The sequence below is a fragment of the Mercenaria mercenaria genome, chromosome 7 (genome assembly GCF_021730395.1).
Source record: "Mercenaria mercenaria strain notata chromosome 7, MADL_Memer_1, whole genome shotgun sequence".
In the NCBI taxonomy this organism is placed as follows: domain Eukaryota; kingdom Metazoa; phylum Mollusca; class Bivalvia; order Venerida; family Veneridae; genus Mercenaria; species Mercenaria mercenaria.
Genome location: NC_069367.1, coordinates 82,623,611 through 82,651,582, shown reverse-complemented (window position 1 = coordinate 82,651,582; position 27,972 = coordinate 82,623,611). Strand labels below are relative to the sequence as shown.

Sequence of the window (27,972 nt, the reverse complement as noted above, 5' to 3'; positions counted from 1 at the left end):
AATTTAAGCATTCAACCCATTTACTGATAATATAGCGTTATTTATAGAATTTGAGACAAAAACAGCTGATGCGGAAACTGTTCAGCTTCTTAAATAGTTTGAAAAAAAATCAGATATGTTCAACTTTTAAAAGAAAAACATTCAAATTGTGCGATAGTAAATGCATATTATAACAAGATTATCTCTTAGATGTTATGAAATAACTTGCTACAGACATGAATAAGATCAGAAAACATTTGAGATATAAGATACTTGTTTCGTTTTCATTGCTGTTCAATAAGGTTGATCTTGACAGGACAGGAGCAAAACGTGTCGTGTTTTATAACTTTCTGTGGAAAACAAACATGAAACTCATATCCATCACCTTTTCCCATGTCTTCTTTCTTTGAATATTGAAACCAATGACACACTCTTACACAAATATTAATGCAGAATAAAGTCCCCGCTACCACCCAATCATACATGATCTTATATATTATTATGAATCCCTTTTCCCGCAGTATATTCTTCTGACGCCTTCTCATTCGATTTTTTTTCAATGTAAAACCCCAGCTATCATATCGGCTATGACATTTCTTATTTTATATTGTTAAAACTCTGGGTTGAAGGAATTTACGTTTTGGCCTGCCATTATATTCAAACAGTGGACATCGGGAATTTATATTCTAAAATAAGACTAGATTTAGATTTGAAGATTGAATAATGCTTAAGCCGGTGCTAGGGGGCGTGGGCAGTGTTGCATTTTCCATTACTGCTGATGAACAGACTCAATCAAACCGAGTCTGCAATTTTCAGTGGTTGCCTTGTTTTCGGTGCTTCCGAGAGATCTACTTTCCAAATTTTATTTTCCACTAATTAACAACTTTCAGATGACGGCAATTTGTAAGAAAAACCTAAAGACGGTAACTCGAACGTACTTAATTACGATCCACTGCAATAAACAAATATATTGAACAGATAATGATATATGATAGGTTGTTATTTTTATTTGCCGACAGACATGCGCCATTACTCCTTTTCTGTTTAGCACTGTAGTTGTCTGATTTTTGAAAATTATTGCTTTTGTAAAGACAACAAAAGACAATGTTAAACACTGATATATCTACAACAAACCCGTACTTATTACACGTAAAATTATATAATGTATACGTACAATGTAAATAGTTTTCACGTATACCTTGCAATGGAGCCAAGAGGAAAAGAAAATTGCGCTTTTACGATATAAGTTTTTTTTAGCTCACCTGAGCTAAGGGCTCATGGTAAGCTTTTGTGACCGCTTGATGTCCGTTGTCAGTCGTGCGACGTGCGTCCGTCAACAATTTCTAAAAGAAACTTCTTCCACAAAACCATCAAGCAGATTTACACTAAACGTCACAGATCGTTGGGTGGCCACATTTCAGAATTGTTCAAAGAACTGAATTCCACATAGAGCTCTGGTTGCCATGTCAACCGAAAGGAACAAATTAAGAACTCTTCTTGTCCAAAACCGCAAAGCGTAGAGCCTTGATATATGACATGTGACAAAATCTAATATTCCTTTATGAAGATTGAATAAATTATGTCCCTGGGGTGAAAAGAGGCCTCGCCTCATGGGTCCTAATTTTAACATACACTTGTATAGGAAAAAATAATTAAAAATCTTCTTTTCTAAAACTGCAAGGCCTTCGCTTTTGATATTTAGTATGTTTCATTGCCTAGTGGTCCTTTGCCTAAATTGTTCAAAATATGCTCCTAGGGTGGTAAGAGGCCCTGCCCTAGGGGTCCAAAGTTTTGCATAGACTTATATAGGAAAATATATTCTTGTCTGTAAGTTCAAGGCCTAACCTTTGATATTTGGTAGGTAGCATTGCCTAGTGGTTCTCTAACAAGATTGTTCAAATTATGGCCTTGGGGTAAAAAGAGGCCCGGGTCCTGGGTCACTTGTTATATAAGTTATATAGGAAAAAATACTTAAAAATTATCTGATCAAATATCCTGGATTGTTTAATTATAATTACCAGATGATCTCAAGTAATTCGGGGTCAGTTGACTGTGACCTTGACCTACTGACCTACATTCTCGTTTTTTTTAAAGATGAGATTTAGATGGCATAAACAGTTTTGCACACCGAACTTATATTTTCTGGTCCTTTGGGATCATGGAGTTCATTCAACACATGTATAATAGAGTTCCGCTTAACCCGGTGCTTAGGGGCGTGAGAGGTGTTGCACATTTCATTACCTCTCGGGAACAGACTCAATCAAACCGAGTCTGCTATGATTCTTCTTGGTTGAATTCTTTGCTTCCAAAGGATCTTTTTACAGATTTTAGAACTGACTTTAAGTGACCATGAATGTGACCTACTGACCTACTTTCTCAATGTTTTAGCATTAGTTTGACATTTGAATTACTTCACACAACTGAGAAAAATGTCAATACTTACTTATATTTGACTTTCTTACTTAAATTCATACTTTTGTCTGTGCAGCTCATATTACTCAGGTGAGCAATCCAGTGTCACCATGAACCGACTCTCTTTATTATTTGGTCTAAACTTATAATACTTATCTTGAATTGGAACCATATGCACTAAATGGAGAAGAACGTTTTGTTACGATTTAGAATATCTTTTGAAAATATTACTTATTTTTTATGCCCCCGAAGGGTCATATTTTATGATAGTGCATTGATGGGCGTGTCCGGTCCATATCTTTGTCATTCATGCATGGATTTTAAAATAACTACGCATGAATGTGTGGCACAGTAAGACGACGTGTCGCGCGCAAGACCCAGCTCCGTAGATTGTACATTTGATGATCGACTATGCATAGGAAGTATTTCTTACCATGCCGACCTTGCTTTGACAGTGTACTCCATGAGTATTTAATCAACAACATTTTTTTTTCCAGAGGCGTTATCATATTCAATATGCAACTGGTTTATGTATTCTTCTACAATGTAAAACAAACCCATCCTGACAGGTTTTTTGTAATTTACATATAAATTTGGCTGATAGGTACATGTCTATTCTGTTGGTACTGTTGCTTAACGATACTACAGCAAATTGTGGTACTGCGTTTATTTTGAAATACAAACACACTTTCTTCAATACTAATTCATACTAACATATTTTACATTTAACAATGAAATGGGACACATAATTATTATAGCACATATCATACAAGAATAGGAAAAGAATGTTCTGTGTAAACATATAAAACAATATGTTTTGGTGTAAACTTCGGCGATGTCATAATGATCCTTTTAAGGTTCACTGTATTTCTTTCATCTGTAAATAGACACAAGATATATGTGAACAAACTAAAATGAAAGTATGTCAGACGTAAAGTACATGTGGTATGGGTATATATAGTGAAGTTATCTCCCCATTTGGGATTATAAATTTTATAAAATATTTTTTTTTAAACTTTATAGAATAAAGTATGCTAGCAAAACCATGTACTGACCGAGTTCCTATGCTTAAGACACTATTGTCTACTTCTGGGTTTTATGATATATGGCTAAGCCAAGGTAATTGTAATCAAAAACTGTTTTTATATTATTTCAAGCAAAGAATAAAGGACATATACATACAGAATTGGAATACAAAATTAGAAGAGTCCTCATGGCCTATGAAAGCCTTGGGTATTGTATAATCACCCAATGGATATGGTACCTGCTTTTTAAGTTTGTCTTTTGACAGTTCCTGTGATACGCAGGCTCCATAACCTCAGATTCCCTTTCTAAATTCCAGTTTGTTTAGTTCTGCCCATTGTTTTCTCGTTTGGGGCAAACCTATTATTTTATCTAGGGACCAAACGCCGCACTTCATGGAATTACACGCCTCAACACGTGTATCATTGAAGGTTCCATGTTCACCGCCGTTTGAATACATCTGCGGACATGTCAAAATAAGTGATCCATTCATAGGTATAGTTCTCTCGCATCGACACCAAATTTTTAAAGCATTTTGAACAGTATTTTGGTCAACAGTAGCATTAATGACAGCTGTATTTAATTAGTTATTTGGATTGTTTATGCATACAGTCTGTACGTAAAACGTAATTGTAAACAACAACCTGAATGGACGTTATATGTCTGATGGAACATCTAGTATATAAACTCGCCCCTATTATTGATTGTTGCTGAAACTGCTGGCGATTTTTCAACATTTTCATAAATTTATGCCTTTTTATAAATACCAACCAATATATGTAGAAAGACAGCACAATAAGGTTTATTTTTTACAGATGTTATTATATACTTATTTGACGTCATAATCATATTTGTTATACTATATCCTTACAATAATGGGTACAAATGAAAAAAATATCTTGTTTCATATTCACTTTTGTGAACTTTTTTTCAATGAAAAATACCCACAGTGAAGAATATTTTTTTTTATAATTTTGAAAAAAACTGTTTCATAGATTTTTATCCTGTTTTTCTTGTGAATAAATAATAGTTTTGTGAGCATAAAAATGGCTAAAATTGTAAGGGTCACCAGGCTAAATTTCATGTTAAGACCGCTTGACTTCAGTTTTCCATAGAAAGGGTCGGCTGCGCAGAAAGTGCGCATAAAAAATCTATAGAAATTCCCTTTAAATATCTACATAATTTAGACATTAGCCTATGTTACTTTGATAGGAAATATTTCTTAATTAGTTAATTAATATATCTTAATTAGGCCATGGCAAGAACATAAATTTATGGTAATCAACATACCGGGAATCTATGTCTAAAATTAACAGATCACATCTGCACTAGAAGACAATGCTGACTGAAACATACCGAAATTAATAAAACAGTGAAGTGATAATGCTACTTCACATCATTGTTTGCACGTAATAATTACCTACTTGGAATTGACTAAAGACAAATCCTTTGTAAATTTAATGTTTGATAATATAGTTTCTTATTCTTACATTACTAGCGTCTATAAACTGGTCGATCTCTCGCACAAGCGCAGTGTACCCTGAACTTGTTTCCTTCAACTTTCATAAGTTTACAGGACGATGAAACATGTATTTTACGTCCTCGTTTTGTCCACTTAAAAATACTGCAATAACAAACTAGTATCAAAATTCCATTTTCCTTTGTACTATAGCAACCATCACCATGTTCATCACCCGTTTCAAATATATTTTCATCCTCAGTTACATTCACGTCAGCCATTTTACAGCAACTTTAAACTGAGCAATATTTATGAATACCTCCTGTCGCAGACCTACTCTTGTTTTATTTTGAAATGGCATGTCACATCAGCATTTATATGGCTTGTATGGGAGGGAGGAGTTAAGTTCAAGAAGTTGCATCCGTTTCTTTGCAAGGACACAGTTTTTTTCTTAAAAGGAGGACGTTACAACAATAGACTATCCACATACGTTTAGATTAAGTATTCTTAAGCATCATTAGGCAGCTATATTGGTCGGAGTTTTGAAGCCAGTGAACTTACCTACTCGAGAACGGTGGCCTTGACGATTAATCTGAATTTTTAATCTGCTTTGCAGATAAATTATTACGAAAGGAGCAAGGACATCTTTTAAGTATTGAAACAGATAAATATTGTTGTGAACTCGTGTTATATTGTTACACAGAAATGACGGAGCAGTTAAAAGACAAACATTATTGTAACAAATCATTTTAACAAAGCATATTTATTGCAGAAATAGTAACATTACTCAATAGTTGCTGATACAAAGAGAAAATTATTGGGTCAATATTTGATTTCTTTTGGCAACTAATTTCAACTGGAAAAATATCAAGTTTATTTATATGTCGTACTTTTTATGTGACCATGCATATGTCTATCTCTCCATTCTGATAAAACATATACGTAATTACAAATTACATGTGTTAGAACCAAAGTGGGGACTAGTTGATACTAAAGTTTTGTTCCTATCAATATTGATTAAACGTATTTCTAACTAATAAATCGTTATTGTATAAAGTCAGTCAGTTGAAAAAGAATATGTTGATCGGCTATCTACTATATGACATGCGTAAGTATAGGGGAGTGGGCGTATGTATTCATTCTTTAATGCAATGTTATTTTCTTCCGATACAAAATCAGGTACATGTCAAACGAATTGCGCAACAAAATGGTCATACGGATTGTTCTTGTCGGTGATATTTCTGGAAAGTTTTGTTTTTCTTAACTTAAATATCTTGATAATAGGATTAGTCTTTACAACCAAAGTTATTGTAAGCATTGGCTATTTGACACGTAGCATGAAAAATATTGGGTTCCCAAGTTCCTATGTGACTCACCAGGCGTCATATCAATTTTAACGATTTAACCTATCCTTGAAAACTGGATAAAGTCTATTGTTTGAATAACACAGACGTTACAGATAAATTATTTGGGAGAACTCTCGTTAGAGTAATTTATTTTCGAAGATATACAATTATTATTGAGTGTTTTAAAGCTGTTCGTAGCCAAATAATAAAATGCATCAAATAATGAAAGTTCGTTCTGTTAACGTTAATATTTAATACGGTCCTTTTCCATTATAATATTTAATATGCTGTTGTGGTCTATATGTAGGTCACGAACCCATATACGCATGTCAATCTATATTGTAGCATTTAGATGGTTTTATTAAAGTAAAGTTCGTTAAATTTACAATTTTCATTCATGGTGATAAAATCTATTTTTATGTCTGTATATATCTTTTAGGGGGCTGATGTATTTTACTGAATAAGTCTGAGCCAAGTATATACGTTATAACCAACATAGGGTAATGTATTATACGAACCATAATTGATTGTAAAGAATATGCATATTAAACGTATTTTGATATACCTCGATTAAGGAAACAGTTAAATGTAAAAGATTAAAAGCAAGATTCATTGTCCCTTTTTTCGCCTGAAGTCACTCGTTATTGATATGGATATGATAGGAAATATTTGACCAATCATGTTAACTTAAGCTTTAATATGTAGTGCAAGAACACAGCTGCCCCAAAACAAAACCCTTCAGTAGTTTATATATGTATGACCAAATAACTAGAAATAACTTTTGATAAAACCTTTAGAAAATCCCTTAAGCATAGCATGCAAACAACATAAATAATAGAAGACTCAATTAAATTCAGTCTGAAGTGGAATACTCCTCAAACCTTCTATATGGCTAGACGGATAGCTCAGTGGTTTCCACACTGGCCTTCCAATCCTGAGGTCGGGGTTCGATCCGCGGCAACTACTCGGGAATTCTCAGAAACACTTTCCAGTGTTTCCCACCCAACTAGAGGTGTACTGGTCAGGAACCCAGGCAATCCTTGCGTGTATACACTGGGCACGTTAAAGAACCAGGCTGTCTATTTGAAACAAGCTAGGCTAAGTTAGCCGGACAAGCCTGTATATGATTTCTGATCTCTCTGTCGTGGGGGCTTTGTCTCACTCTGTCCCTCTGGTCAGATCGCTCTGTGTTTGTGGGATGAATTATGCGCCCTTGTGTGGCTGTGAAATTGATCATGAAAAGGGCTCTATATAAATCTGGTATAATATTATATATAATATATGTTACCGGCTTTAATGAAATTCTGTATGTAATACATAATATATTTTGACTGGATTCCACACACTCCCAAAGGGTCAGAAAACATAGCAGTATCCCAGTATTAAGAGACATTTTACTGTAACCACATGACACTAGAAAACTGCTGTTGTATAGTAATCTGTGACAATATATATATATATATATAGACAACAGAATAAAAACAAACTCGGTACAACAATAGAAATGAAAGTGCAACGGTTGCCTCGCATCAGTCTTTCTACTGGTGCTAGTAGACCTGTACGGACTTAAATGCAAAGTCTTTCAAACATTTGACTAAAATTTGGACATATACCTTGTTTCAAACAATTTAACACCTCTGTTAAATATAACTTGCAGGAGAGAAACCAAATTTGAGAGGTTTCTTTTTGATTCTTCTTAGTCGTTATTAAAATAGCTCTATTGCCATCAATATTTATTCGTTCTAGATACCTTGTTATCATTAAGCTTCGCAGTAGGTAAAGCTGTAACAACATGATCCTTAATTATTTAATATATGCATTAAGTATAATAGTTGTTCACCTGTAATTTATACAAAATAATTCGTTGAATCAAGCTTACACTAATGAAGGAACCATAGAACCTTGTCATGACAATGACTTCCAAAACTTCAAAACGAAGTTCTATAAATAAGATAAATCTTTATGGAAGGAAAAGTAACAGTCAAACATCACCCTAACTTCGTTACATGTTTATTAACAGAGAAATGACTAAATGTACTATGGAACAACATAAATGAAACAAAATATGCAAATAAAACATGGTTACAATACGATTAACTGTAAACAAGAAATAGAATCGTAATGCATTTTCTTACGTAAACACATGTTTGATTCACGAGAAAATGGAAAAATAATCATGTTTGATAAAATGGCACAGTTTCTTCAATGTTTTTGTGTAATATTTAAGCAATGTCCAGTATCACATTGTCTGATAAAGTGTTGTAGTTTCATTTATCTATACATCAGTTTCATAGGCTGCGTCCAACACCATGCTGATTAAAATGTTTCAATATTTGTTTGTTGATCCATGTGATACAGCTTTATCCAACCCATTGTTCATTTCAAAAATTGCTTAAAAATAATAATTGAAACATATTTGAAATGTGTGTCGCCAAATTGAAAAGAGCATTTGAAGTTACTGAACTGTTTTGATGTTTTTTTGTTTTGTTTTTGTACTTTATGCACGTTGTTCCTGAAAATAGCACAGGTACCCTGCGGCTAGACGAATGACCGTCGTGTTGACTGCCCGCCTACATTTGACCGATATTTATTTTCTTAAAATGGTTCACGTAATGTTGTTACCAAATAACGTAAATAAATTTAAATGCTTTTTTAAAATATTCCTAATTGTATTCAGTTTGTTTGTATTAGTCGGTACTTTAAGATAAGCAAATAATATTGACACAATCGGTTCAATGAAAGCTTATTCTTTCAAGATAATGCTTTAATGCATTTAGGCTGACATGTAAGAAACACATTAGAACGAAATCTGCCGCTGTCAACTTTCATTGTTTGTCTCGTTGGCTGTGGTTTTGGTTAAAGTGACATGGCTTCTTCACCCTTTCTGAGTTTTGAAACTTTCTTTGCACATTATTTTGCACATCTTTTTATTCTAGTTTCTTTCGGTTTATTTATTTCCACCGCGTACTACTAAGGGTACCGTCGATTACAAAGAATGTTAAAATTTACGACACTGTAGATACAAATTCATTATCCCTGGCAAATATTAATTTGGCGATCACGTTTTAAACTATTTTAGACTCTTCTGTCCTGCGGAACTTCTCTCGGATATTTGTCATTGTTGTCGCGAAATATGTACCTGATCAAAAGGTACGTAAGTGTAATTGGAAAAAACACCACCATCACAATTCCAAGAAAGATTTTCGTAGCGTTAACATCACCCATACTGACGACTATCATTAAGTAAATTTCTAAAGGGTATAAATATATCTTCTCTATCACGTTGTTTCTTTATATACCAGTGTTTTCTTTAAAAATAGTAACGCCTTGCCATTGGCCTGCTGTTTTTAGACGATACATAATTTTACTCTTTATCCGTGTTCTGTGTTCCCAGGTTGCGTATGCTGGTATCGATCAATAATACCTATAAATGAATGATAAAGATTTCCAGAACAGGTTTGGTTCATTCGTGCTTATATATTTGCCCGCCGTAATAAGTCTTTTATGAGTCTTTATATTACTGAACAAATAGTTTTTTCCAAACTGTTATGTTATGACAGGCTTTTTATATGCCGTTTCAAAGTTGTGCAACAGATAAATAGCGAGATATCTCATGTTCCAAGGTCAAGGTCACTCCGTTTGCAAGTAATTGTAGATTAAATGTTCTGCACTTGTGCTACCGCACGTTAGAAAAGAGCACGTTTACAGTGGTTTCAAGTAACGTATGGATACCACGTCGTTTACTATCTGTCCATAGTACTATTTACTCAAAACGTAACATATATTGCATATATGCGAATGTGTTTGATATCGCTTTTTAAAAGCATCGATATCCGGTAGGTGGTCACCATATTTTGTTTCATTTTTAGTCATGGTCTGGCTACATCTAAAGTAACGACTTATTTCAAGTTAGCCTTGCTAAAAAGGTTCCGTGAAACAACATTTAGATCATTGTACTGCTTTGAAATACAAGTTCATTCAGGTGTTGTTATAAAAAGGCTTTTGAACCGTTTGATAACCTCATTGTAGCACTACATTATCAATGACCTATATATCTCTCAAAAAGGTATTGAATTTTCTTTATCAAATTGGATATCACTTTATCTAAAGGCCTAATGTTTGGCAATATTTTTCTGAAATTAGACCTATCATATTTGGTATTTCCATTCGTGAAATGCACAGTAAAAATAGAAACGCGTATCCTGGAACGATATCTATTACTACGTTTCTGTACCATAAACCAAATATGATAAACTGCGCAAGACTTTGTCGAATAAAGTGAAAAAAGAAACAGAAGAAGCCATTTTCATTAACTAATGCTTTAAGATAAATTAACAAAAGCGTTTAGAGACGTAACAAGAACGTCGCGAAAGCCTTTGACGTCTTCACGCATTAATGAGGCAGAACAAACGTTGCAGTGTAAAACACAAAACTTATAAAACCCTATCACGTATTAAGGTATATGACTGATTAAACCGCATTTACCCGTTTTATATTTTTAGAATGTAATATATAACGTGTATAGCACAGAATTATTAACCGGCAAGCCATTCAGTAAGCGTATATTACACGATATTAGTTTTGTAACATATATCTGTGTGTCTAAGTGTGTGTGTTCGTCTTATGTACGTGCGTTTTTGTGCTGATGTGATTAGCGATGTAAAGAAACTGTGTAAATGTGTAGCGTCTTGAATATTGCTTTTTCAACTTTTCCCTACAACCAACCCACCCATTTATGTACTCCTTACCCGTTTTTGTATTTCTGCTATATATTTTCCCTTACAGTTTTACTTTTTGTCACGGGCATACATTGCAATATGTGGCACTATCGCGGTGTTTGGGGTACTCTTGTTTTTCTTGAAAATCTGCGCTTACCTTTAAACAGTTGCAATAAAGTCGGATCATCCGTTTCACCAAAAAATCTTTTTTTCAAACATTGGCTTTGCAGCCACCTTCACGCCCCAATAATATATGTACAAACGAAAGACATAAATGTATTGGCCAATGAAATGGGAAACAGAATCCGTGAAAGTAAAAAAGGCGTGGTTTAGTTTATTTAAGAAATATTGTCGATTTAATACGTAATGAACTTGAAGAGAGTGAGGATATAAAGTAAAATTTGGAATCAAATAAAAAAAATTAACACAAACTAGAGAGACGTGATGGTCCTATATCGCTCACCTGAGTTTAGTGGGTTGCTTGAACAAATTCAAAAACAAAACAAAGTGAGCTGGTCATGATTAAGATTATTGAATGTAATTACTGAAATCTATTAAGAACATACAGTTAGCCCAAATATCTTCTCTATATTTTCAAAAACAAGAAAGTAGGTCAGCAAGTCAGGGTTAAGAATATTAAAGATAAGTATTGAAATACGAAGCAAAAGTTACACATGTGGGCCAGATTTCTATGCAGAAACTGTAATAACAAGAAAATAGGTCAGTGGGTCATGTTTAAGACTGTTCAAGATACGTTTTAAAATCTGTATCAAACGTTTTACGTGTGGTCCGAATTTCTTTGCTGTAACTTCAAAATCAAGAAGGTAAGTTGAAGTCAGTAGGTCCTGACAAAAACTACTTAAGGTAAGTATTGAAATATGCATCAAAAGTTATCCAGGAGGTCAAAGCCAATTTGCTGTAGCTTCAAAAACTAGAAAGTAAGTCAGTTGGTCAGGGTTAATAATACTTAAAATGAGCATTGAAACCTGTATCAAAAGTTATAAATGTGGTCCAAATTTCTATGCTGTACCTTCAAAAACAAGAAAGTAGGCCAAGTAGGTCATGATTAAGACTATCCAAGATGGGTACAGAAATCTGTGTAAGACAATATGCATGTGGATTCAGTTGCTATGCTGTACCTTCAGAAACGAAAATGTAGGCCAGAAGGTCACGATTAAGATAAGCATTGAAAACAAATCTATTTTAATAGGTAATAGGTGAGGGTAGATTTTTCGGAAACACAGAGCACCAAAAACACAGTCTCAGAGCCACGCCTTTGCAAAGTAGGTCTACAACAGAAAGAAGCTGTAATGGGATAATTACAGACGATTGGCTTCAAAAATCTAACTAGTACATATTAAATAATGCCAAGTATATAGATAGAGGAGTGGGGGAGTGGTTAGGGTTAAAATGGAGGTGGGTGGGGTGGGGTCGGGCAGGAAGCCGAAGGGGAAAGCAGAACAAGGATTAACACACAAAGGGAACATTATACTTGTGGTTCAAATTTCTTTGCAATTGCTTCAATAATCAAATAGGTCTATGAAAAAATAGAGGATTAACAAGTTTTTCCTTTGGTTTGAACGGGTGACCTTGTTTTTTGACCCCACATGATTTTGGCCTAGGAATCATCAAGATAAACATTCTTACCAGGTTTCATGAAAATAGGAGTATTAACAAGCTTTCTCTGTGATTTGACTGGGAAGACTAGTTTTTGACCCCATAGAATCTAGTATTAAATTTGACACAGGAATTACTAGGATAAAACGGTCTGACCAAGTTTCATGAAGACAGGGTTATTAATGTGGCCTCTAGGGTGTTAACAAGCTACTTATTTTATTCGATCTGATGATCTAGTTTTTTAACCCAACATGACCCAGTTTTGAAAATGTCACTTCTGCCGTGTTCATAAGGTTAACAAATTTTGGCTCTTTCGGGGGTCAGTCAATCAGGGGCTGTAACTCCGGAAACTATGATTGGATCTGACTGATACACCATGGAATCAAAGATCTATTCTTGTTAAAGATGTTTTGCAAGTTTATATTGTATCATGAATAAAGTCTCTTTAGGGCCGAAAAAGCCGATACAAGTTGTGTGCAAGTTTGATTAAAATCGATTGCAAAATGTGTTCTCTATCGTGTTCACGAGAAATTGTCGGCGGACGACGGGCAATTACAAAAGCTTACCTTGTCACTACAAAACAAATAACAAAAAGAACAGAACAGAAGTTTTGTTTTGAATTAAGCATACAGCATATCGAAATGACATAAATGTATATGACAGTCACAATTTTACAAAACATAATGTGTCACATCAAACATACACATTTTTAGAGTGATAACCTTTTAATATCGTCATATGTCGAAAAAATACAAATAAAATACATAAATGCAAGGGCGGCGATTCTTTACAATGTTTCTATGGCGGCCAGTACTTATCGATTTTTAACCTTAATTTTGCAATTATAACATTTCTAAACGTTGGTATATTAACAATAGTAAGATAGTCAGCATGTTAATGCACGTTTTAATTTGTCTGTACAGGAACAAAGATATACATGATCACACTCTAATGCACCTCTCGGTCATATATTTTGAAAATAAGGGCGATGTTGAGTTCATTTGCACACATTTTATTGAATATAAAGTGTTCGATAACTCGTTCTCTTCTCAGTCGTTACTGTTTTGTTTAGACCTTAGATATCTTTTGTTTCTTTTTTTTTTTGTTTTAGTTTACAAATAAATATCAATATAATGTTCATTATTTATATATATTTACATTACACTTTTCAATAAAATATTAAGATTAATATTACATAGATCTCCACCTATCTTTGCCAGATAAGGAAATAACTGGTTGAAATATATCACTCTTTTATCCCGCGGTTTCTCCTTTGATAAAGGTCCAAAAGGCATTTTAACATTTTCTTGGTCTATTGTGCAGATATAATAAATTAATGCTAAACGTATCACAGCAAGACAAATTTACGTATAACTTGTTTTCTGTTAAACTGTTTTTGATTTCTTTTGATGTAGACTTCGATGATGACTTTGCTTCCTGAAAATAATAAGTGAAACATAAGAGTACAATAGATGTCAATACACCAGACTTGGTCAAATCGAGGCTGCTATGTTTTGCTTGGTTACCTTCTTCGCTTGCAAGGGATGTTTTAAAATATTATTAATAAATTATTATAAAACACAGTTAGTTTCACTATATGTCTAATCCGTTTTAGACGGAGACATAGTATAACTATTTACCATCCGTTATTTTTATCATAATGAATTTCATTATCAACATCATGATCAGCAGCAGCAGCTCCATTGTTATTATATCATACGATTACAACACTTTGTTCACGTTTATATACACACGTTTAAAATGCACAAACTTACGAGCTTGCTAGGTATATGTTTATTTTGTGTTACCGTCATCTTATTTGTATCAGAAAATAGTATCAATTTAAAAGGTATTCATTTATTAAAAAAATCAATAAAAATCTAAGTTAAATTAACACAAGCAGATTTCTTGTGCCGATATTATTATACGTATGTTTCAATTCACCAATGAATACATGATAAAATTTATTTTCATGTTGTAATATCTTGATTAAAAGTGCATATTACTTATACTATACTATATATGTTACTCACATACTACGTATTGTTGTAAATTACAAACCATCTACAAATGTTTATCGAAATGTTTTTTTTTTTAAATTATTTATAATGTCATTGACTATACATTCAAGGTATTTATTATAAAAGTTATAGTATTCCTTTAAGTATTATTATCCCGCACTTAAAGTAATGCTGTCATAATGACCTCATCAAGAACTGTCCAAATCGATGGAAATTATGAATGTCGAGAACACTGTTTTTTATTTATATATAGAGAAAATAGTGAAGATAACATGTAAGTATATATGATAATCATGATAAAATCATTACTTTTACCTTTGGGTGTTCACAATTCAATTCCAATTAACATTACATACAGTCTTGCATTATATCATATGATTGAAATGATGTGTAAACATTTAGAATGAATGGGAAACTTTAAAGATATCCAATGACATATCTTACATGTATCTTTAGATATTTACCTCAAATGAATAACACACTCATTCATCAACTTTACTAAATATATGTTTGCATATAGAGCTACATCCGTAATTAAATGTCATGCAGTAACAATTGATTGCTAAAACAAACAGCTATTTTTACTGGCAGTACACATTTACACTATGTTTATCTATACATGTATACAGTGGTTCATAGAACTGGTAATACACATAAACCTTTTATTTTATTTTTATGTTTACATTACCTTATAAAATAATTTTGTTCATAATTAAAAGCATGAAGTTTGGATTTTATTTACCTTTAAGGATTGTTTCTTTCCTCCATTAAAATTCTTCTTAGTGGATATTTGTTAAAATATTGATGAAGTTTCTTTATTTTAAATTAACAATAGTTATTACATTTTAATGTAAAAATGATAAAATAATTTATTGCACAGTATCTATCCTTTTACATTTCCCTCTAAAATCTGCTATTCGCCAGTACAAATCTCCTTATAATTTTTAAAATAAACATGCACACACCTATGCATTTTTATAATTTTCTGCTCATTCATCTGGCAAAATGTGTTCACTTTTCTTACAAATAAAATGCTGTATGGGTCCAGCTTCTGGTTGAAATAGAATAAAAGGTTCATTGGCAGATGTACCAACTAAACACGGTCTTTAAATTAAAACAATTGCTGTTATTTGCACAAATTAACAGAATTTACTAAGAATAACTATATTTCATTAATTTTAAAGATTTTAAATAAACTAAAATGTTTTTGTTTGTTTGTTTTGGGTTTAACGCCATTTTTCAACAGTATTTCAGTGATGTAACGTAACTGCCAAATTCCCCATATGAATGAGGTGGAAGTTAATGATTTCAGACACAATGTCGTCTTCAAATAGTCACGGAGAACATATGCCCCGTCCGAGGATCGAACTGATAAACCCACGATTCGTAGACCAACGCTCTACCTACTGAGCTAAGCGGTAAAATGTACATTACAAACAGTAGAAATGTTGGTACATAGAGTTCGAAACCGATCAAACAAACTGTACTTTGAATGTCAGAATGTTTGTTGTAAGTTTATGACATTTTACAACCTGCCTGTAAATTTTATATAACACAAATACAAAAACAATAACTGCTTCTGCCAAGCACAACCTGACACGAACTTTAATAGGGCACTGTAATTCAATATGCATGTCAAAACATATACTGGCATGTATATAGATTGTGTTTTTCAAAATTCTTTCATAATACACAATATTGTGGTCAAAATATCCGATATATTTAAAAATGAGATTTAATATCATTTACGCCATATTAACTATCTGCAATATTTAAGATATTGATTATAACCTAAACGGAAATAAGTTTTCATTGCCACCGTTAAATTCAGTGTTTGAGACAAATAGAAGTACTAAATTCTGAAATGTAAGAGACCTGATTTTGACGTTAATATCTGCAGGACATCGCACAAGCACTTTAACTCAGAAGAGGAATATTAACTATTACAGAATATAAAGACTCTTTTTTTGTGGTAATATCAACAGAGATGCTATACATTTATGATTTGTACTTCATCAAGTTCGTTTACGAAATTTAGCTTTTAGAGATTGAATGGTTACAGCTTATATGGAATTTATGATGTTCCCTCACGTTATATTATGTTAATGAATATGACATTATTATTAGAATTCTCTATGAATCCCTTTGTTTCTATTGTTTAAAATCAAACTCAATATACAATGAATTTAATAATAAACATGATACTTTTGTTTCTTACGTCTTTAGCGTCTATAGGTTGGTTGGTCTCTCGGACATTTGCAATGAACCTTGAATGTATTTCCAACTTTCACAAGGCAACATTCAGATGAAGTATGTCTACACCCTTTTATTCGTTTAGGAATAAATTTTTTGATAAAACCGCAACGACAAATCAGTATTAAAATCCCACATTCTTTATCACAGTTGCAAAATCTTGAGTGTACGGTCGTTTCAAATAGTTCTTTGTCTTTAGATAAATTTACATCAGCCATTTTACAACAGTTAAACAGTATTCATTAAAGACTTCTTACGAAAACCCACCTCAGGTTTATTTGGACTGTATTTGTCAGACTAGCATTTATGTAGTCTATAAAGGAGGAACAAAGTTCAAGAAGCTCCGCCCTGTTTTGGCAAGGATTCCAGTGTTTTTTTTAAAAATGTAGCAATCACAAAAAATGTTTTTTGTATACTTCTAGTAGAGCATTTCGGGAAACCATCGACCTTCCGAAAGTCCTTTTTATGGCTATCCCACATAATGCACCCAGCGGAGGTCGCATAGAGGCAAGAAGCAAAAGGTTTGAAGTAAATAAAATTAAAAACTTGGCCACGGTGGCCCAGATTACTATTCTGAATTTCTAAGCAGCTATATGTAAATATATTATTACTGAAGTAGCAAGATCACTTTTGTATTGGAACAGACAAAGCATACCTTATTGTGTACACATGTTACAAATAAATGACTAAAACAATTATACGGCAAACATTGCAAAAAAATCAAACAAACAAAGTATGTTCATTACAGAACGTTTAACATAACGCATTAGTTGTTTTTAAAAAGAGTTTTTTTCTAAAGTTTAGTCAATTTTTGATTTCAATTGTCGGTTTATCTATACCAGATAAACTTCATGTTTACCTAAATGCCGCAATTTTCATGTAATACATATGTCCATCTCTCCATCTCAAATAAATATATAAATCCAAATAATTATATAAAATACTGATATTGATTAAACTTATTTAAAAGTAAAACACACATTTGTTATAAAATCAGTCATTTGAAAAAAATTAAATACTTTATGACATGTATGATTATTAAATGCAATATTGTTGTTTTTTTTTCTTCAAATATAAAATCAAGAAAATGTCAAACAAATAAAATTTGGCAACAAAGTAGTCCTACGGATTATTTTTATCAGTGATATCTCTTGAAAGCGTGGATGTTCTAAACTTCAATACCTTGATAATGGGATAACTCTTTAAAACTAAAGATATTGTAAGCATTTGCCATTTGACACGCCGCCTGAAACATTTTGGGTACCCAAGTTTTTAAAGAGACACATATGGCGTCATATCAATTTTAACGATTGAACGTATCCTCGGAAACTTGGAAAAATTGTTTGAATAACACAGACAGATAAAATATGTTGAGAGTACACGTGCTAAGAAAACTGCTGTTTAGGTATAAGATTTTCGGGAATTTACAATAAATCTTTTAAAGCCGTTTGTAGCCAAATACTAAAAGTCTTCGAATAAAGAACGTCCATTCAGTTAACGTTTTGGTTAACACTACGATCAGTTCTTTTCGATTTTAATATCATATTGTTGTGGTTTGTATATAGTTCACAAAGCCATATACGCTTGCGATTCCATATTGTAGGATTAAGTTGGTCATATGAAGTGAAGCTTTAGCCTTTAAGCGAATTAACAATTTTCATTCAAAGGATTAATGGTGATAAAACCTTTTAGTATATAGCTTATAGAGGCTGGTGTATTTTAATAATCAAGTCTGAGTCAAATATATACGTTATAATCGACATAGGGTAATGCATTATACTTTGAGTCATTTTGAACTATACAGTAATTGATTGCAAAAATATATACACAAAAAGCCTATTTTGAAATACGTTGTTTAAGGAATCAGTTACATGGTAGAAACTGGATGGAAGAGCCACTGTCCTTTTTTCGCCTGAGGTAATTTTTATTGATAATAAGGTAACTCTGCACATTTTATAAAATGTAGAATTTTATCAATATTCAGAATATACATCGAAAATCCAGCAAATGAAGAAGATAGGGTCATGTGCTTGATTGTTTTTGTTAGACTGGTTGCAACAATTTGAATCCAACGCAAATTTTCATAATCAGAGTCTCTGGGAAAATCATAAATGTTGCCTCAAGTGTGATAACAAGCCTTTTCTTAGATTGGACCGGGTGAGCTTGTTTCTGACCCAACGTAATCCAGTTTTAAACTGAACACAGAATGTATCAAGATAAACATTCTGACCAAGTTTCGTGAAGACAGGATCATAAATGTCTCTAGGGTGTTTCCTTTTATTTGACCAGATGAATTAGTTTTTAACCCAACGTTACACAGTTTCAACTTAACATATATATCATCAAGAGATCATCTTTGCAAGTTTGTATCAAACCAAAACATAAATTGCAGATCTATATAGCTGAAAAGGCCAAAATAGTAAATTTTGACTCCATCAGCGGCAGATACTCTAGAACCAATGATTAAATCTAGCCGGTTTTCTTATTTAAGAATTTTAACGTCTCTATAGTTTACACTATTCTAGTGAGATATTCGTATAATTTAAGTCTGTACTAAGTCTTTGCTGAGTATAATTCTCAATCATGTTGAATTTTCATTAGAGATTGTTTTCAATAAATATTTGTTCGTAAAGGGAATTTTCACAGTCACTATACATAATGGTTGAGTTTCTTTCTATAATAAATGTCTAAGAGGGATTTTAACATTTTCTTGGTCCACTGTGCAGGTATGATAAACCAATGTTAAACATATCACAGCACAACACAACTACATTAAGTTTATAATATTTATTTATGACCAGACATACGTATATTCAAATACATTTGATTCTTTATCTGATGAAATACACACTGAATTAAAAGATCAGAAGATTCTTTTTTATCTGTAACTGAAATATGAGCAGAGATATATACAAAAGTTCTAGTAACTTTAATTCAATATTGATTCGCAAATACATATATTGCATTTGACGTTTTATTTTATTTATCAAATGACAAGTTGAAATAGATCTTATAACACAGATCACTTAGCCTATATAACTTGTTTTCTCAGTAAACATTGAGACTTTTATTATTTCTTTTGATGTAGACATCGATGTTGACTTTGCCTGGATACGGTTCTCTAAGTTCATTTTTCCTATAAACAGATAAGTGAAAAATGAGTACAATAAATTTCAATATGTCAGACTCAATAATATGAGTCTGCTATTGTTTTGCTTTGTTGTTTTCTATACCTGCAAGGAAAAATTTTGTTTTAAATTTGATTAATTATTATGTCACGGTACAGGACTTGAATATTAAAACGGGGAGAAAGTGTGTAGGCGGCCAGATAGCTCAGTCGGTAGAGCATTGGCATTTTTCTCACCGTGTGACAATTACAAAATGTAGTTAGATTCAGTACCATTTCTTAGAATTGGGTGACTTGTTTTTAAGAATATATCGTAGTGCGCATCAATAAATAAACCCGCAATACCATATCAGAACAATTATTCTGTCTTTACATGTAATACCACAGGATTCGTGCATGTGTTCCTCGGTAATGTTTGCTCACTATCATATTGTTGGTACAGAGAGCTTGTAACTGATCGTGCAAACTGTACTATAAATGTCTGAATGTAGTTAGTTAAAGATTAACGTCTGACATTTAAAGCCCACCTCTAACGTTTATATAACAAAAAATACAAATTTGATAACTGCTACTGCCAAGCACAAACTAACACGGACGTCACTTTGATAGTTATTCAGTTTGCATGTCATAATTGTATGTGCGTATATGGAGATTTTCAAAACTTAACGAGTGTTAAATGGTCAGGCCTTAGAGAAAATACATTATTTTGCGGTTTTCCAATGATCAGATGAATATCGAGAGCAAAATATCTTTTAGGGCATAATAATTATAAGCAAACTTAAAGATTGGTATTGTGCTAGTTATAGCGGAAATACGTTTTCAGTGCCAACCTCAACTTCATTGTTTGTGCTATATAAAGTACTATATTTTGAAATGTAAGACACGTACATTGATATCTGCAGGACATCGCACAAGTACGTTAACTCAGAAGAGTTAATAAAACATGTAAAATGATCCATAGGAAGCAAAAAACGCAACCAAGAAGAATAATAGCAGCCTTGATTTGATTGAGTCTGTTCTGAGGGGTAATAAAATGTGCAACACCTCTCACACCTCACAGCATCGGCTTAAGCGGTACTCTATTACACATATGTTGAATGAACTCCACGATCCAAAAGGACCAGAAAATATAACAACCCTGAATCCTAGAACGGGGATTATAATATTATATTTGTTATAATATAATGACTGTGTTTTGTTGTAATACCAGAACAAAAAAAGAAATTCTATACCTAAAAATAATCATATTTTTGAAATGTTATATTTCATGTTCGTTCGTTTATGTAAAATATTGTTTAGAGATTGAAATAGTATAGCTAATCTTGAAATTTATGGCCTTACTTCATTTTATATCATGTACAAGAATACAAAAAGTTAAGAACTCTCAACCTGATCCTTTAGACTTAACTGGATAAAGCCAACTCAATATATATTTAACTTAATAATATACATGTAGCCTCTGATTCTTACTTCTTTAGCGTCTATTAGTTGGTCGGTCTCTTGGACAATAGCATTGAACTTTGAATTTGTTTCCAACTTTCACAAGGCAACAATTCGGTGAAACATGAAATTTGCGTCCTCTTATTCGTCTAGGATCATACCAGTTAAAAACTCCGCAATAGCAAATCAGTATTAAATTCCCATTTTCTCTATCACTACAGCAATAATCTTCCCAATGTTCGTCGTTCGTTTCAAATATGTGTTTATCCTCAGCTACATTTACATCAGACATTTTTAAAACAACTGTAGGCTCAGATATACCTATTAATGCTTCCTTTCGAAAATCTACCTCAGGTTTATTATGAGTTGTTTTTGTCAGACCAGCATAAGTATAGCTTATATGGGAGGAGCAAAGTTCAAGAAGCTCCGCCCTGTTCTTGGTAAGGATCCCAGGTTTAGTTTAAAAAAGTAACAAGTACAAACATGATGTTCTGTATTCTTCTAATAAAGTTTTCTATACACCATAAACATAATTTGGATATTTATTTGGTTTTAAATAAAGCATATGTGTAATAATTTGAACAGTTTATACTGAATGATACATGTCATAGAAAGACATCATTATAACTGATTATATTACGCATGAAGAATTTCACATCAATAAAGGAACCATAAAACATTATTAATAATTAAGTTTGATTTAGTATGTTAGTTTAAAGTCATGCAGACTCAACTGTATGTAATGTGTTGCGTTTCCAGCTGTAATGATGAAAAGAAACACCCCGCAGTCACGAGTGGGCACGCAGGGAAAAACATCGACGTTCTGAAAGTCATCTGTATAGCTATTTCACATGATGACACTGACAGACGTCTACGGAGATGAAGAGCAAGTGAATTGAAGTCAGTGAACTTAACCACTCGGTCATGGAGGCCCCGATTACTATTTTGTATTTCTAAATAATTTGTTACGAAAGATACAAAACAATACCTTTGTATTAAAATAGAATAATCGCAGTTTATTCTGTACACATGTAATATAGTTACAAAGGAATTATTTAGATTGCTTCATGGCAAACATTATTACACCAAATTATTCAAACATAACAATTTTATAACAGAAATTTTAACTACTTAGTATACAAAGAGAAAATTATGTATCCAATATTTGCTTTTAATTGCTAGTTCATTTCAACTAGAAGAACACCATCTTTCTTCAAGTGTCGGAAATTCCAAAAAGGAAACAAATGGTTAGGTTTTTGAGGTTATTATACTTATCACGCATGCAACGAAGGCTTCAACTCGATGGAAGGTACCTTTATGTATAAACATATTTTATACTGTCACGTTTGTACATGCAAAATGAAGTAAATGAGTTTGTACTTTGTTAGGCAAAGGAACAATACGAGGCTTTAAACCAGTTTACATATGAAATCAAAATTGCAGTTTCTTTTCTTCAGAAATGTACATACTAATATTTGAATTATTTCAAATGGCTGATGCATTGGACCATCTAAAGGGACATTGTATTCAACCACGCTGAGACAATTGCATGCAATAAAAAACGACATATAAAGGATTTGATACATACACAATGTACCTGAACATGTTTTTATACAATTTAGTCAGAGACGCCTTGAAGAGTAAATATTTAGATTTTAACGTGTTTAAGGTAGTTCTGCATCTTCTGACTGGATTCATTTCTACAATGTAAAATTTCATTAAACCCTGATTTTTCAAAAGGTCAGAATATACATCGATAACTCAGCAAATAAAAAAGATAGGGTCGAATTTGCATTTTTTGGGCCTGACGAAAATTTTCATAATGACAGTCTGTAGTAAAAATCATAACTTTAATAACTTTTTCGCGAAAATAACTTTTTCTACAATGTAGATTTTAATGAAACTCCTCACTGTTTTACATTCTCGGCCATTAAAAGCGATAGGATGATGTCCAAGTAATTAAGTTCATGTTAGATTTTAATGTTTAGCATTGAATAACTTATTAATTGCTCTAAAATAACTGCTATATATATACATACTAACGGACTTGAAAAACACTGCATCTATGCATGGGAAAAATGATTAGAAAAGAGTTCTGTACTGCATATATTTATGTAATAGAATAAAGTAATTTAGTTAATCTGTTTATGATAAACGAAGCTTGACTACCACTCATAAAGATCATATTTAGATTAATCTTATTTGAATTGACGGGGAATCGAATGATCATATTGTCAGAGTGAACCATATTTGGTATTTCCACAGTGAAAAATCAAATATATTGTTCACTGGTAAGAACTATAAACTTGTAAATTGTATAAAAACATGAAATAAAAAGATCATTTGTTTGTTTTACTTGTAAAATCAAAATATCGTTCACTCATCAACACTATACTTTTCATTTTCACTCATGGCTCTGCCACCCATGATAATATTGCATCTAGTGTTCACATGTAGAAATATTTCGGTGTTACACTGAAATAAACAAATGTCCTCTGTATCTGGTCATTACGCCGTTAAAAGAATGACCAAGTTGTCCAGTATTAAAAGGTAATGTTGCCAATCCAAAGTAGATGACGTGAACTTATTTCAAAACATCCAAGCGGTGGCATCGTATGTGGAAATATAGAGGAAGAGCCAGTTCAGTATATTTCCGGTGACTTAACGCCTCTAGTTAATGTAGCTTGCAGGAAAAGAGATAAGTTTGAGACGTTTATCTGTGTTTCTTTTCAGTGATACAAAATCAATATTGAAATAGCCGCGGGGGCCTGAATAAAGACTTGTATAAATATAGATACCTTATCATCATTTAGCTTCACAATAGGTGTCTGTGTTATAAGTCAATCTTTGAAGTCTCTGTCTTTTTAATACATGCGTTTATTTTATTAACTGTAATTTATAATAAAGATAAGTATTGGATGAAACACATTCACACCAATAAAGGAACCATAAAATCCTGACATGACAACAACTTCCAAAACTCCAAAATGAACTTAAATTTCTATATATGTAAGATAAATCATTGGCATAGGAACAATAACACATTTTGTAGGCAAACAACATCATAACTTTATTACATATAATGTTTTTACAGAGACATGACTGAATATGACATGGAAGAATAACCTAAATGTAACAAAATATGCAAATAAAACATGTTTACAACACGATTAACTGTAAACAAAAAATGAAATTGTCATGCAAATATTTTTTTTATTTTCCTAAACACCGGCTTGCTTAATCCCACGAGAAAGTTTCTCCGGTTTATTTATGTAATACATAAGCTATGCCCAGTATCAAAATTGTTCGAAGTTGCTGTAGTTCCACATATCTATGCATCAGGTATGTAGGCTGCGTCCAACACAATGCTGATTAAAATGTTTCAGGTTTGTTTGTTTGATGCTTTATCCAACACATTGTTGATTAAAATCATATGATATATTGGCCGTTCATTCACCCTGCAAATATATATGTGTATGTTAATACATTCAGTTCAGTACAGAGAATTTGTAAGATTGATAATGGCTTGAAAATTAACAATAGAAATAAATTTGAAAAGGTTTATCGCCGCTTGAAGTTATTGAATTGATATGATTTATTTTTGTAATTCATTTCTTTAATAAAAAAATAATTTATTATAAGCACAATGTTCCTGAGAAAAATGGTAGATTTTACTATAAAGTTTATTATGCAAAAATAACGCAATTATACAACTCCAGAATTTAAAAAGTTAATGGAGATTGCTTATTTTGTAACATTATAGAAATGATCAAATTTGGGAGAAACATACTGTTTACTGAATTATGACAGTTTGACAGATTAAATTGTAATACCTTTTGTTTTAATGGTGTCCAATTTGTTTAGGACAATAACAAATTTTGTCCAACTTAACTCTTCCGTCAGGCAAACGCTTTGGGTCATAATGACACCTCTGATCAAGGTGTATTTCTACACCATCAATAAAGTCTCCAATGTTTATAATTCTTTTCTTAAGTATACGTCTTTTATCAGTTTTCTGTCCACAGTAACAAACTCGTACCAACACATAAATTATGCGATATGATCCAATAATCTTAATGTCAGATATCTTTGCAAAATGGCATTCATTTTGGTAATGAAACTCATGCGCATCCTGTCTAGACGTATAAAATTTCGAACTCCAATCAGACATCACATTAACTTCTGCCTGAAGTGCCATTTTCCCTTGTCAAATGTAGTATTTGGTATATGGCAGATAAACAACTTTAGGTTGTAACAAAGTTTTGATTTGAATTGGTCATTTAAGGTAGTATTTATAAGTGATACTTCTGGAATATTTTCGTTTCTAAAATTAGATATCTCGATATTGGGACTATTCTAAAATTATCATGACATCATTGTTAAAACTAAAGTTATTCTAAGCATTGGACATTTTGCGCATTACTAAAAGCATTTTGGGTACCCAAATGACTCATATGACGCCAATTTATCGATTAAACTAAGCCCCGCCCAGTCAGCTGAATAAAGTGTATTGCATAGAAATAACAGGTAAATTATTTAACTTGATTTCAAGTAGTGCAATTAGCCAAAGATATTATAAAATAGATATTTATGATTTGTCAATGATCTTACCTTTGCTACTCTCCACATTGTTCTTCCAAGCCGTATTTGTGTATATATTTCATATAGGTTTACATAAACAGTTTTTTGTGAGAACGAATTTTTGTCCTGGATGTTCCTTCCTCACGAAATTACAGTTTTTATTAAAATGCACACTTAAACCGTCTTTCTCTAATGGAGAAATTTCTGACGGATTTTTTGATCTTTGTTCTCCACATTCGCATTGTCTATATAAACAAAAACAATCTTTCCCCTCTATTTTTACTTTTTCATAACGACAGTTAGAGTTAAAATGATTTTCGAAATTTTCCATTCTAAAAGCCACGTAAATGCAGTATTAAAACTAGTATATCAACAAAATTGTACAACGCGTTCTCTTTACAGAAAATAATGATATGAGTGGCGGTAAATTCATTCAAGGTACCTCTACACTCGAGTGTTGTATATTTAAACCAAACCGACTTATTTGATAATCATATACAAAACAAGGTTTAACAATTTTAAACAAGTTTATATTTCTATTTGCTATACCTATACAAATAAAATGCCTTCAGACTTATGTAATTTCAAAGGGACTGGCCTCCAGATCGTTTGACAATAAAAAGCATAAATCTAGATATCTGGAGATAAATTTCTTAGGAAGGCTTTAAAACTTCATTACTGACAAACTACATGTTACAGAAACACATTAGAATTTGCTGTTATACGATAGAAATCGAAAATAGTTTGTAACACTTTACTCCAGTCTCGATTATAAATGTCTATATTTTGAAGTTATAATTCACTACATTCGCTATAGCGCTATTGGTTACGACGACGGGAAAATGCCTTTATTGCTGCGGTGGTACAGGGTTCGATTCACGACGCGGTCATCTTTTTCCTAAAATTGGAATGTTTATAATATTTTAGAAACAGAAACTCATATTCTAATGTTCATCATATGACAAACAATTTGAGAGAGAGAGAGAGAGAGAGAGAGAGAGAGAGAGAGAGTTTATTTTCAGCCAGAATCTGGAGGTCAGTGCCTTTCGTGGAAATATCAAACATGTACTCCTTTCTTGTCCAATACGTGATGACTTCTTTCAGGTTATTGGATTAATCACGACAATACGGCGTGATTGTGTAAAATAGTTTGGTTGGCACACGTCCATAAAGCAAGTGTTGATATCGGAAATTCATCGACCGCAACGAAAAGGTAAACTTTGTTAAAATTGACAATTATCTGAACTGTTTTATGGTTTTATATCATAGGTAATTTTTGGTCGAAGAAACTATGAAAGAATTCTCCTCTTCAAGAACTATCGCACTCGATGGAAGGCGCTTTGCTTTTATTCATACTTATTTACTTTTCAAATATATTTCATTAACGTTACCATTAATGACTGAGTTTTTTCAAGAGATTTACTACCCGATCATTAACGTCTTCAAACATTATCAGTGAAACAACACGGCATAATTATGTACAATATTTGTACATAATGTCAAATTTGTAAAGTTAACATACTATTTCAAAAATATTTATAAATTAAAAAGTACCATGTTGTCACGCAATACTGCTTCTCTCTTTTCTCTAGTTATGGCAGCTCTTTGACAAAATTATCATAGTATTGCCATAATTATGTACATTGTTTGTAGATAATGTCAAATTTGTAAATTTAACATACTATCTAACAGTATTTATAAATTAAAAAAGCACAATGTTGTAACGCAATGCAGCTTCTCTCTTTTCACTAGTTATGCGCAGCTCTTTGACAAAATAATTATAGTATTGCCATGTGCTTACTGCTGAATATATCAAATATATTGTTCATTGGTAAGAACTATAAAATAGATAAATGCTTTTAAAAACATGATATAAAAAGAAACATAGTTTGATTTACTTGCAAGATATCTTTCATTTAAGCTTGTGACTGTGCCACGCATGAAAATATTTCGGTCCTACACTGAATAAAACCAAATAACTTTTGTATCTTTAAGT

At 32.3% G+C, this 27,972-nt stretch overlaps 2 long non-coding RNA genes across 9 annotated transcripts in view; one reads left to right on the top strand and one right to left on the bottom strand.

Moving 5' to 3' along the window:
- Positions 1 to 27,972, top strand: part of LOC123553776 (uncharacterized) — a 78,197-nt gene that overhangs the window by 34,285 nt on the left and 15,940 nt on the right. For 4 of the 6 annotated variants that reach the window (XR_006686853.2, XR_006686849.2, XR_006686865.2 and 1 more), the window contains one exon: positions 27,081 to 27,189. The exons of 1 other annotated variant lie outside the window; for it this stretch is intronic. This is a non-coding gene — a long non-coding RNA (uncharacterized LOC123553776). Of the gene's footprint in view, positions 1 to 25,903; positions 25,923 to 27,080; positions 27,190 to 27,972 lie in introns of those variants that run through there. One more of the 6 variants, XR_006686850.2, reaches the window with a different exon arrangement.
- LOC123553779 (uncharacterized) lies at positions 2,967 to 25,911 on the bottom strand. 3 transcript variants are annotated; one of them, XR_006686874.2, is made up of 5 exons: positions 25,229 to 25,911; positions 21,426 to 24,853; positions 16,781 to 19,964; positions 4,905 to 13,991; positions 2,967 to 3,268 (listed from the first exon to the last, which is right to left on the bottom strand). It is a non-coding gene; the product is annotated as an uncharacterized LOC123553779 (long non-coding RNA). The 3 variants fall into 3 exon arrangements; XR_006686873.2 differs by having other exon boundaries at positions 2,968 to 3,268; positions 16,794 to 19,964; XR_006686872.2 differs by lacking the exon at positions 16,781 to 19,964 and having other exon boundaries at positions 3,001 to 3,268; positions 25,229 to 25,905.